A 13337-nucleotide genomic window follows, 5' to 3' on the forward strand; every position below is an offset into this window, starting at 1 on the left:
GCTCCTCTGTCCCTTTGGGCATCCAGCACCCTCTCTTCCTGTGGCCTGAGGGAAAACATTTGTATAGGAAGGAGTTGGGCTTGCTCATCAGCTGCCTGAAGATAGAGAAAGGGCATTGGAAGTTGTTTGGTCCTGTCCCTTTTCCTTCCCTGCTTTAAACCCCGGAAAATCCTTTTCTGCAAATCCATGTATGAAAGAAAACTACGAATGTTTTATTTAGGTGAGAGACTATGCCTCTGTAATACAAAAGTATCTGATTTGGACATGGTCACGATAGGAATACACTGTTTTAATGTTTAACCTTTATAGACTAAAATGCTCCTTCCGAAGCTAAATTTTCTTTTGAACCACAGTTTTAATACATAAATAGGATGACTTCTTCATATAGATAGACACGTAGAGATAGTTCAAGTACCCTGTCAGTTTATTTTTCTGATTCTAAGTTTCAGTTTTTTGTTAGTGGAGACTTTTTAAAGATTACTTTGAATTATGTGGTAAACTTGAAGAAGCAGTTTCTAGAAATCTTGGCTATTTTAAAGAACGTTCCAGTTACAAGCCAAGTCCTTAAAGTAGTAGCTTCAGTTTTGAGTTAAATAGTTGAGAAAAAAGTAACGATCACCTGCCCCTTGCAGGAACAAGTAGCTGAGGTTACAGGACCGTGGTAAAGCTTGAAAGAAATTGTTCATCTTCTAAAATGGAGACTGTGTTTTATTTTTGTACACTTTCGTCATACTCACTTTCTCAGGGTGGGGCGGGAACCCAGAAACTTAAAACAAGAGTTTTGTTTCTTTGAGATGGAATTGACCTATCACGTTAGTGACAGATGTACAACATGATGGTTTGATGTTTGTATCGGTTGTGCAATGGTCAGCACCACAAGCCTGGTTACCATCCGTTTCTCTATGGTTATAGAAATCGCTATGTCAGAAAAAGTGAGTCTTCCTTGCATTGCCTCGGTGGTTCTTCGTGCAGCCGGCTTCTGCTGACCCTTCGTTTTCTTCATCGTTCCAGGCCTGAGGTTCTTTGGCTCGCAGTGACCATTCCTCCTTTCAAGGAGCACCTCCATCACGGGCGAGCCACGTCCACTTCCTCCAGCCCCCAGAAAGAGAGTTTTCTAGGCCCTCCCTTCCCCCATTCTTGTCAAGTCCCCTTTGGTAGGTGATGGGCCAGGGGGAGGGCTCCTTCTGCCACCAGGCCAGCACGTCCATCCGGAATGAGGTGTCGCAGTAGCGCTTCTGTCCCCTGAAAAAGCAGGACGGTTCGCAGCAACTGCAGTGTTTGCTACACATGTTTAATGGATGTTACTATGGCAGAAGACCAGAACAGAGACTGGGGTTTGGCGGGCGCCATTCCTCTTGAATGAGTTGCCAAAGTTCTCACACAGGGAGAACTTGGAGGAGTTCTTCTCCTAAGGTTTGTGGCCGCAGTTAGAGCAACTCAAACCGACTGGTCATAAGCAGCACTAGGAATTCAGGCGGGCTCTTCAGGGTGTTTCCTGAGTAGTTGGTGCTAAATGCATGTGGCATCTGCCTAGAATGAGCCCGTGTTACTATGGCCTTTGTCCGTTGTCAATGACATGGAACCCAGCTCACTCAGCGGAAAACGAGAACGGGACTGTCAGCTCACGTCACTGGAAATCCCAAGGGTTGACTAAGTCCAGGCCGAGCTGGATCCCGCTGCTCAAGCAGCTTCATCTCACCCCATCTCTCACCTGTGGGAGCCGGTGGTCCAACCACCTGCGTACACACTCCCCGTCAACCGCGGTGGGCCCCACGCCCTGCCTGTGCCTCCGCTTCCTGTACACCTGGTGTCTCAGCCGTTCCTGATCTGAGGGTGAAGAGTTTAGGCCGCAGCCCCCGTCACTGTTCCCTCTGTTCCTCTGCCTCCAAATACTTGCCCACTCACTCTTGCCCCCTGTGCTGCTCTCCGTGTGTACGGGCAGTGGGAGCAGGGCAGGACCACATGAGAGCGCGTTTGCAACCTGCCGTGTTAAAGAGGAAGTTGTCAGTGACGTCTTTGTGGGCAGGTGGCATTTTCCCCGGGCCTCAAATAAAACGTGGACGGGGATGCATTTGTGCATAGGGTCAAACGGTGCTTTGACCTCTCATGTGCGCAGGGGTTGTTTTAGCCAAAAACCTTTCCTGTGAGCAGTGTTTCTAGTCACTCCCTGCGGATCACAGAGAGGGAATGTGCCCTCTTGCTTTGCTAGCTGTACACAAACGCTTTTATCGGCCAGGTCAGTGTATAGAAGCTCCTAACCCTCGGGGTGATGTTTCTCCCCCTTCCCTTGGTGACCTGTTGTCCTTCGGGGTGAGTATGAGTGTAGTACCCCGTCTTCTCTGTGCCCAGCACAGCCCGCGCTTTCCGGTTGCCATGTCCTTCCCTCTGTCCTTCCCTCTGAGCGCAGCCCAGCCCCCTCCTTGTTCACCCACGTGCCCATTCTTCCCACCAGCGAGAAGTGCATGAGCAAAGGGGAGAAGGGCTCAGAGAGGAATGTGTTTGCTCTGAATTGCTTCTCATCTTTGTCATTCATTTAGACACAAAACTTTTTCTGACCTCCACAAAGAGCTAGGTGCTTGTTTCAGGACCGTTGCAAAGACAGCGAGAAAGTGCCGTGTGTAGCAGGGTGGGACTGTACCAGGCAGACTGTCTGCCCAAGAGGGAAGTGACGGGGGGCTGGGCCACTGTGGGCCAGTGTTCTTGGGGGTGGGGTGGGGTGCGGATGTTAGAGTCCAAGGAACGGAGTGTTTCAGGTGTGTCCTGGGTCTGCCTTTGTGACCTGTCTGTGAACCCGACTGCTTTGGATGTGTGAGAAAATGTATTCCAAGTGTCAAGACAGAGTGTTTGGAACAAAACCCGCTTGTGAGAAGGTGACAGTGGAGGACCAGGACGTCAACACAGGACTAGACCACGGATTTGCAAACTTCTTCTTAAAGGGCCAGATGGTAAACAGTTTACTTTAGGTTTCGTGGGCCAAGAAGCAAAATCAAGGATATCATGTACATACTTATATAACCATTTAAAATGTAACCATTTAAAAATGAGAAAATCATTCTATCAAAACAGACAGCAGGCTGGGTTTGGCCCCCCAGACTCCAGTTTGCTGACCCTTGGATGACCACTGAGGCAGAGTCTGGGCCCAGAGGACATGCTAGAGCTTTGAGGTGCTGAGGCTGGGCCTGTGTGTGTGGCAGGTGCCCCCTGCTCAGCCCCTTTCTAAAGATTAGGAAAGGTCCCTTTGGGGAGAGTAGCTGGAACCGGGTTCATCCGGTGTCTTCCTGTTTATGTGTTGGGTTTTGTGCTCTGCGGGACTGGGCAACCCCAAAGCTCTGTTCCCCCTCCCCCCGCTTCTAGCAGCCCCTTCCAAGAGGCCTGCTCCTTTGGGATCCCCCTTCCTAAGCCTGTCGAGCGTCCACTCCCTGGGGAGAAACCAGGCCTGTTAGCACCAGCAGCAGGTGAGTAGCCAGCTGAGCTGTGAGTTGCATGCTGGGCTAATGCTGTCCCACAGAACTTGCTGACACGGTGGAAATGTTCTCTGCCTGCGTTGTCCCGGACGGTAGGTAGCCCAGAGCCACACACGGCTACTGAGCACGCGAAATGCGGCCTGTATCACCGAGAAAATGATTTTTAATTCCATTTTAATTAAGGTACATGACTGTCACCACATGGTGGTGACACAGTGGTCACACGGGGCTCGTGGCTACTGTAAGGGGCAGCCCAGTTCCAGGCTGTTGCAGCTGTCAAGACGCTCTGGCAATCGGTAGGAACATGTGTGATGTTCTTACCATGTAGAAATCTATTATTTCTTAGTCTTTTCCTCCCTCCCTCCTCTTTTTTAAAACTGTAAATGTAAAAAGGGAACTGTTATATCTCTACCATAAATTGAGTTGGTATTGAGTTCTTGTTGGGTGCCAGGCATTGACATGATTTCCTTTAGTCCTCAGACAACCCCGTGATGTACATTTTAGTCACTGAGATTATTTCCATTTCTACCTGAGTCACCTAAGGCTCAGAGGGTGATTAACCTGCCCCAGGGCACCCAGTGGCCCTGGCGGAGCGGAGACTGCATCCTGGCCAGGCGACTTCATTCACACTCTGTGCTCAACCAGCACACAATCCCAGGAGCACAAAAACGTTATCAATGAATGCTGCTTTCAAAACATCATAAGGTTTTGCTTGGATTTCCACCACATCCTTCCATCCAGGGCTCCCCTTTGACAAAAGGCCAAAAGGTTTGCACCTGCCTTACCTGCTCTGATTGGTCCCAGTGTAAGGGCTGTAGAAACTCGAGGGAAGGAGTGATTGTGGTTTATGAGAGGCTGGGATGGAGCCACAAAGACCCAAGGAAGAGCTGGTCTGGGAGCAAGTCAGGTATTTTGGTGCCTGGAGGGAGAGGCACTGGGATGTCAGGTGAGCTGCTTGTAACTCAGTGAAGGTGAGGGTGGGCTGGGTGTCCCAGAGTCCTGCTTTGTAAAATGAGGACTGTCACCAGGATTGCATGAGACAATATGGGCGACAATCTTTTAGACTTGACGAGAATTGCACAGATGCCTGCGGATGCCAATTTGGTTAATCTAAGCCTGCCTGCAAAGGTGGGTATGGTTGGGGGGGGCATTGGACCTTCCTCCAAGGACCAAGGCCCCCGTCTTCAAGATGCGTCCTTAGGGGCACTTGAGCCCTCCCTGTACATAAATATATGTAAACTTTCTAGAGACATTCAGAGCTGTTGGATGAATCACTAGTGTCTGCAGGGGAAAGACTTTTTATTTTCTTATAGTTTTCTAAATAATTTAGTAGAACAAGATTAGAACAGTAACTTGTGTTACAGTTTTGAAGACAGTTTGTGTATTTTTTAAAAGCACAGATTTTTCTGATGTTGGTTTCTTTCATCTTTTTAAAACCGTAGTTTTAAAAAATAAGTGATACATGCACATGGTACAAAATTCAAAGGAAACACAAAGCAAACAGTAAGAAGTAGCCCTCCCATCTCTGTGTCTTAGCTGAACAGTTTCTGCCATAGATATTTATCAGTATGCACGCGTTAATAAACTCATGCTCCAATGGTCCCAAGCTGTAAACCTCATTCTACCTCTTTGAATATTTTTTCCATTATATCTTGAAAACGATTGTCAGTCAGGTACATTACTGCCTCTTTCTAATGATTGCTCACCATCTTGGAATATAGATGTGCCTTGATTTACTTCCGATCTTACTGATAGATATTTTAGGGCATTTCTACTCTTTTGCTGCTTAAGCAAAAGAGAATTTATTTTGATGTAAGTTGTATTTGCTTTTCGTTATAGAGCAACAAGTTTTCGAGCCGATGTTGAATATTCTGAATCGTTACTCAACGAGAAATTTCTGCCATTCAACAGGACTATAAAGAAAACTCACGTGAATTTTACGAATGGTAATGTCTTAGTCTGGCTAAACACGCTTCTCCTCAGGCCGCAAGTCGGTAGGATAGGCTACCAGTTGGAAAGCACATACAGTGAGGTGTCTTTTCTGGTTGTCGTGCTTCTCCTCACACAAAGTAACAGTTCCATCCAGTCAGGTTGTCTTCAGTCACTGCCTGAGTTGAAATGGTGTTAGTACAGAAACATCACTTCTCCACGACCCCTGCTGCCCTGTGAATCTGTGAACTGCTCTTTCCCCTCGCTGTCCCCCAGGGCTGTCCTAGGGGCTCTGAGTGGGGGTCCCTGTGCCCTTCCTGTCTTTTTCGTTGGTGGGAGGTATTGGCATGGGAATGCCCTCCTGGCCTGCGAGGGTCCCCATGGTCCTTTGCACACAGGCCTGTGGTCCTTTGCACACAGCCCCGTGGTCCTTTGCACACAGCCCCGTGGTCCTTTGCACACAGCCCCGTGGTCCTTTGCACACAGCCCTGTGGCTGGTCTCTCCGAGTCATTTCTCCCAGCTCAGTTCTCTGTCCTGGGACGCCATGGTTCCCCCGTTGCGGCGGGTGGACTGCTGACGCTGTTTGAGATGATTTCAGGGAGCACAGGGACACATGTTTCTATTATAATAGTTCATCCGACAGCAAACGTATACCAAGCGTCCCCCACGTGCCTGCCACAGTTACAGGGCCATACGTATTGAGTTTGTATGTATGTGTTTTGTATTTTGAAAATTTTCAACCGAAGAAAAATTATAGATTACAGTAAATTCCCATAAAAATTTCACACACATTCACCCATTAGTGACTTTTTGTTTCATTTGCTTCACATCTCTCACTCTGTATATAATTTATACATTATGCACACACACACACACACACACACACACGTAATATCTGATCTAACATTTTGTTTAGCCATTTGATAGTAAGTTGCAATAAGTGCCCTTCACACTTAGATACTTCAGTACTTAGCACCTAAGAATAAGGACTTTATTCTCTTAACCATAGTGCAATTATCAAATTCAGGAAATTTAATATTGACACAATGCCATTATCTATGTATACATATTTACAATTGTCCCAGTATTATCCTTTAAACCAACATTCCCCCCTGCTGCAGGATCCAGTTCAGGGTTACACAGTGCATTCAGTTTCATGTATCTTTGGGTCCCTCGCCTTTTAAAGAGTATAATAAGCCAATTGTTCTGTAGAAGACCCTTCAATTTGAGTTCTGTAGTTTTCCAGTTACTTTCCTTTTATAACAAGTGACACTTTTAAAGCAAGTAACATTGGTTTTCCATTTATGGCCATGCAAAGTTTCCTTCTACAATACATTTATTTAAAATTAAACAGTGAGGCCATTTTTTAAAATAGGAAGTAAATAATCGTAGCACAAGAGATACAAGGACCTGGCAAAAATGGCAACAGTTCTATATGCATGAAATTTGGAAAATCTAGTAAAATCTGCAGAGGGTCCAGGATGTCGTCATCTCTTGGTGTCTGGAGGTGGAGGAGACTGGAGCAGGCTGCAGCCCTGCTCGGGCCCTGGTTTGGGAGCTGCTGGCGTTTGTGCCAGCCCCAGTGGGGCCTCTGCTCCCACCCCCGGCAGCCCCCGGCCTCTGCTCGCAGGACTCCTTTGATTTCCACTGCCTCCCACAGATGCTGTTTTCCCGTCTGCTCCTCTTTCCTCAATTCTCCAAGCTTTAAAGTCTTACGTTCTCACTCTCCTTGAAGCCTTTCCCGTGGGGAGTGAGCTAGCCATCTGAGCTACAGTCTGCCCTTAATAAAATTCTACTTTTTCTGATGGGCTTTTTCCTTTTTGTTTTTGTATGTATGAATGTTTGTTTATACGCATTTATTATATTTAGGTGTGATTGACATACAAAAAAACTGTATGCATTTAATGTATACATCTTAGTGAGTTTGGAGGTTAGTATTCTCCCTCCCATGACACCATCACCGTATATAATACCCTGAACTTAAGCATTACCTGTAGAAGTTTCCTCTTTCCCCCTTTTTTTTTTGATAAGAACATTTAACACACAATCTACTCTCTTAACAAATTTTCACACACACAATACAATCTGGCTTATTTGTGTTGCTAAGTGAAACAACGTTCCCTTTGACCAACACCTCCTGGATTACCCCCCCCCCCCAGGCCCTGGTAATCATCATTCAACCCTCAGCTTCTATGAGTTTGACTATTTCAGATTCCTCATGTAATTGGGATCGTGCAGTATTTGTTCTTCTGTGTCTGGCTTATTGCACTTAGCATAACGTCTTCCAAGTTCATCCATGTTGTAGCAAAAGGCAGGATTTTCTTTCTTTTTAAGGGAAAAAATAGGTATGTATATACCACATTTTCTTTATCAACTTGTTTGTCAGTGGATAGTGCGGTGGTTTTCTTGGCGTGATTTCTTAAATCTTTTCTTTGATGAGACTCGTGTCTTAGGCCTCTAAATGCTCCCTGTTCCAGGACAGCAGGGACCCACTCTCATTCTTCAGGGTCTCCAAAGTGTGTAGCTCGGGCTTTGAACATAGATGGCGTCTGGGAAGTGCAGCCCCTCTCCCCCGTTCTCGCTGCCTCTCAGGCTGTGTCACTGTTGGCCTGTCACCCCTTCCCGGCGCCCCTCACTCCAGGCCCTCCTGACTGCTGTCAGCATAATTTTTCTATAACACTGAGTCAGTGTTCTAGAAACAGTGTAAATCTAATCCAGTCACCCTTGTGATTTCCCCCACCCCAAGTATATACTTGAAACCTTTCAATGCCTACAGGAGTGTTTTTTGAATTAAGGAACACAGACCCCGTGGGGTCTTCCAAATTGTATCAAGGTGGCTGTGAGTTCTACAAGGATCTTCTGATTTTGTGTTTCAGTTTTCATGATAATCTTCAAGACGTTTTTAATATAAGCTTATACTGGATTATCTGTATCACTACTTCACAACGGGCCCTGTTGTGCGATTTTAGTGCCTGCATGTCTGTTTGGTTTGCTTTGGTGACAGAGTTTTAACTGTTCACACAGTGTTTCTCTCACAGGATGTGTGTGTGTGTGTGTCTGTCTGTCTGTCTGTCTGTCTGTCTGTGTGTGAGTTTGCAGCTTTGAGAAGCACTGGGCCATGGGCTAAAGCCATCCTCCTGAGTGCAGCTTACGGGACCTCCATGCTCAAGCTCATGTTCACCTCTCTGGCCTCACATCTTAACCTCTGTCCATGTGAATCCCGTGTCATGGCTTCGTCCTCGCACCCCACACTCTTAGTGCACCCCTGAATTCCTTTTCACCTCTCTAGACTTAGCATTCCATCCTCTCGGAGGCCTTCTCAGACTCCGCCAGAGGTGACATTTCCCCAAGTTTCTGTAGTTCCTGGAACGCCCTCAGTGACAGCATTTATCTCATTGATGCTCTCTGAAGGGTCCACCTGTCCGGGGACCAGGATTGTGCTCGCAACCCAACAGGTGCTTAATACACTCTTGTCACATGATTTTGTCTCAGCCCAGGAGTCTGTGGTCACACCAGATATCTTCCCGTGAAAGACCTCGGGTCCTTCGTCCTAAGGAGCTGGGAGATTGGCTGCACCCCCCCCCCCCATTGTCCAGCATTCCTGCCATGGGTGTGTCATAGATGCTCAGTTAGCATTTCCTGGTTTCTCTGCTCAAGACAGGCTGAGGGTAGTTGTCTTCCCCTGTGGGCAAATGTTTTGGGGAAAAAATGAAAGAAAGAAATCAGAAATGTCAGTTAAGATTGCAAAGAAGCATTGCTGGTGTATTACTCGGCAGTTTTCCTTAAAATCTGCCTCACTTGGCTATAGAATCAGCGTTTGCTGAAATGCGTTGCATGAGGAGCGTGTGAACTACTCTGGATGCAGTGAAGGTGTCCTTGAATTATTTTCCCAGCGCAGGCTACTCTCACGCTTTCTTGGCATCTTAACCTTTTTTTGTGGCGACTCTGGTTATACTTACGCCACAGTGTTTTTCAAAGCCAAGCCCCAAATCCATAGAGTCTGTCCTGCCAGCCGTGCTCTCTGGCTGCCGGAGGGAGCCACCCCCAGGGCCCTCCGTGCTGGACTCACTGTATGATGCTTGCGTCCCCTGGGGCCACTGGGCAAATGTATTGGTTTGAACTTGAACCCTTCTTCTCTCTCCTGTGCTTGTTTGTGTATGATAAACTTTCTGAAGATATTTGAAAAGTAAATGTTTGAATTGCACATCCTTATTTGATCGACCTTTTGCACTCTCGTTGCTGTTGGACTGGAGACCGGCTGCCTGGCTGGCTTGCGGCGGCAGGAGAGAGAGTGAAGACATCGGCTTAAAAAGGCACCTTCGCGTCTGTCTGCATCTTGACTCTCTCCTAATACTCCTCTGGCAGAGGCTGCTGTTTAGGTAGAAATTAATTTAATGGGAGGTTTTCTTGCTAGTAGAACCCTGCATGTCTCTCTTGAGAATCACAATGAAGGGTATGGTATCCCCCGGGGATTCTGTCATCTCAGATCTGACACTCGAGCAGGGTAATAGTGACAACCATTTTATAAAAATAACATTTTTTTACTATTATAGGAGTAATATATACTCAAGGCAGAAAACGTGGAAGATTCAGAAATACCACAAATAAAAAAGACAGTTTCAGTACCCTGGGGTGGCTGCCGGTGCCTCTTTCTTATGTTTCCTTCCATACGTTCCTCACACGTCTATGGCTTTATTTTCCAAATGTCGCGTCCTCTTTCTTTCACTCCTTAATAGAGCCTGATCATCTCACCATGTCAATATTTATTCTCTGACCGTGTGTAGATAGCGCATTTTCCTTAACCAATCCCTGGTCGGACATTTGGTTTGGTGCTAATTTCCTGTTATTATAGAAATAGCTTGTGATAAACATCTTGATTCTTGCATCTTTGCTGGCACCTCTTTCATAATTTCCTAAGGATAAATTTCTAGAAATAGGATTCTTGAATCAAAAGGAACATGCATTTTTAATAGCAAAAGAAGAATAGATCGACTTAATAAGTGTCATTCACATAGAAAATTCAAGCTTAATTTGCAATCCCATAACCAATGTTAATAACTGGGAGACTCTCCTGAAACCGCTTTCAGCTTTGCGATGGATGACGTCACATTATACCTAAGAACACAGACTTTGGAGCCACACGGCCTGTTCCGATCCCTGGTCCACCACTTACTGGTGACATGACCTTGACGAGTCATTTCAGCTCGTTCTACATCAATTCCCTCATCTGCAAAATGGGGGCAATAGATGTACCCAACTCACAGAGTTGTAGTAAAGCATCAAATTAATTACTTCATGTAAAGCACTTAGAATAGCTGCTGGCACATAGCAGGTGCCATGGAAATAATTGCTATTATTTTGTTACTCAGATTTTCACTGACTGAGTCACTGCATGTCAATGACTATGAAGCCTGTTGTTATTTTTAGTCGCTGCGTAATATTCCATGACAAGAATGTGCTTAATGTGTGTGTGTGTAACGGGGCTTGCGTTCTTGCTCGTTATCTCCTTGTTATACGTGCCCTAGAGAACGGGAAAACTACAGAACTCAAATTGAAGGGTCTTCTACAGAACAATTGAGCGTGGTAGGGGCTCACTTTTAAAAGCTTTTCAATGTACATATTTCCGAGTCGTATCTTCCGAAAGAGGAGCTAGCATGCCCACCTGGCAGTGAAGCCGCTGTTTTCCTGTGACAGCGTCTGAAAGTGTTGTGCTTTGCTGGGCGGCTTCCCCTTGTCGCCCAGGCATGCGTGGACTTGTGAGAACAATAGGAACATAGGCCTTATTAAACTGGAACGGCTGACACCCCCACCGCTGTTGTGAGAAGCAGCTCCACCAGAAACCAAAATGCAAGTCAACAACCAGGGATTCCAAAACAGCCTCGTCACTGTCACCATCTTGGCCTCTCTTACAGGCACACGATACAGAGAGGTTATCCAAACGCAAAGAAGGAATTGGTCCCTCTATTGCTTTCAGTTGTGTTGGTTCTAATTTTCTCTTCCCTTTATAAGGTTTTAGTTGGAAAAGTAATTCATGGAAAAACCTGCAACCTGTAAAAAAGGATTTAGAATGAAAGTAAATCTCCCTCATCCTCCAGACCCTAGCCTTCCTCCCAGAGGCAACCCATGTCCCCAGTTTTCCTGTGTTCTGCTAGAAATCTTCAGCTCCTGTACACATATATGGCTGTGTCCTTACTGTTGTATGTGTTGATTTTTTTTCCATGCAACAGCATAAAAGGGTTTCATTTTTCTAAACCTGTCTGAAGGTTATTTGGCGTTCGTACCCTCCAGTGGTAAATGAACAGGTGACTAGCTGACTGAACAGAATGCTTCTCATAATGTATGGGGAGCAACGCCTTTCTGACGAAGCCTCTCTAACGAAGTCCTGCAGAAGTTAACAGAGACAGTTCGCTCTGCCATTCTGCTGTCACTTCCTTGCAGACCATGCCCGAAGCAGAACTTGGTGGGACAATCTCCCTCCCGGGCTCCAGTTTCCTCATTTTTAAAATGGAGAATTGCATTGTAGGCTCTCAGTTGAGGCTGATGAGGTCAGGGCTTTGTCTAGTTTCCCATGGCGGCCCCCACTCCTCGAACACAGAGGGTTGATGAAGACACGTTCCCTTCCAGCTCCAACACCCCACCCTTCCCTGTGGCCTTCTCTGTGTCATCTCCATCATATGCAGAGTCCTTTGGCAAGGAGGCCTGGGCTCTGCCTGGACACTGGTCCCTGATGTCACGGCATTCACCGTCACTGACACATCCACGAGGAGAGAAGGGGCGTTGCCAGAAGGGAGGCTGGGGAGGGCCTTCTCAGAGCCTCTTGCCTTCTTCCACAGCAGTAAGCAGGCTGGCCTATGTGTCTGCCTCCATTGTGGTTTTGTTTGTTTGTTATTTAAATGGCCTCAGTTCATTGCCAGGATGAGCACCTCAGATAGATCATTCTTACCCTGCAACTCTCTCAGGAGCCATAACAGCTACTGGTTAGTTCTGTGTAGAAACTGCCTTAAATGCTTATGTGTCTCATTTCATTTGATCCTCACAATTACCTTCTGAAGTGGGTACATGTCATCATCTCAGAGAGGTTAGGTCACTTGGGCACGGTCACACAGCTAAGGAGCAGAACTGCGGATCCCACTGTGTAACTCCCATTTTCTTTATCCACTCATCCTTCGATGGACACTTAGTTTGTTTCCGCATCTTGGCTGTTGTGAATGGTGCTACAGTGAACATGGGGACAGATAGCTCTTCCAGATAGTGATTTTGTTTCCTTTGGATACACCCAGAAGTTGAATTGCTGGGTTATATGGTCATTCTGCTTTTCACTTTTGAGAAATCTCTGTACTGTTTTTCAGAGTGGCTGCACAAATTTACATTCCCACCAATGGTGCACGAGGGTTCCCTTTTCTCCACATCCTTGCTAACACTTGTTATTTCTTGTCCTTTTGATGATAACCATTCTAACAGGTGTGAGGTGATAGCTCACTGTGGTTTTGATTTGCTTCGCCCTGATGATTGGCGATGTTGAGCACCTTTTCATGTACCTGTTGCTATTTGTATGTCTTTTTTGGAAAAAAATGTCTATTCAGGCCCTTTGCCCATTTTTAAATTGGATTATTTGTTTTTTTGTGTGTGGTTTTTTTTTTGTTTTGTTTTGTTTTTGTTTTGTTTTGGATTATATGAGTTCCTTATATATTTTGGATATTAACCCCTTATCAGATATATGGTTTGCAAATGTTTTCTCCCATTCTGTAAGCTGCCTTTTCATTTTAATGATAATGATTGTTTCTTATGCTGTGCAGGAGCTTCTCAGTTTGAGATTGTCCTGCTTGTTTATTTTTGCTTTTGCTGCCTGTGCTTTTGGTGTCAACGTCCAAAAAATTGTTGCCAAAACCAGTGCCACAGGGTTTCCCTATATGTTTTCTGCTAGGAATTTTATGGTTTCAGGT

The sequence above is a fragment of the Rhinolophus sinicus genome, linkage group LG11, assembly GCF_036562045.2.
Source record: "Rhinolophus sinicus isolate RSC01 linkage group LG11, ASM3656204v1, whole genome shotgun sequence".
NCBI lineage: Eukaryota > Metazoa > Chordata > Mammalia > Chiroptera > Rhinolophidae > Rhinolophus > Rhinolophus sinicus.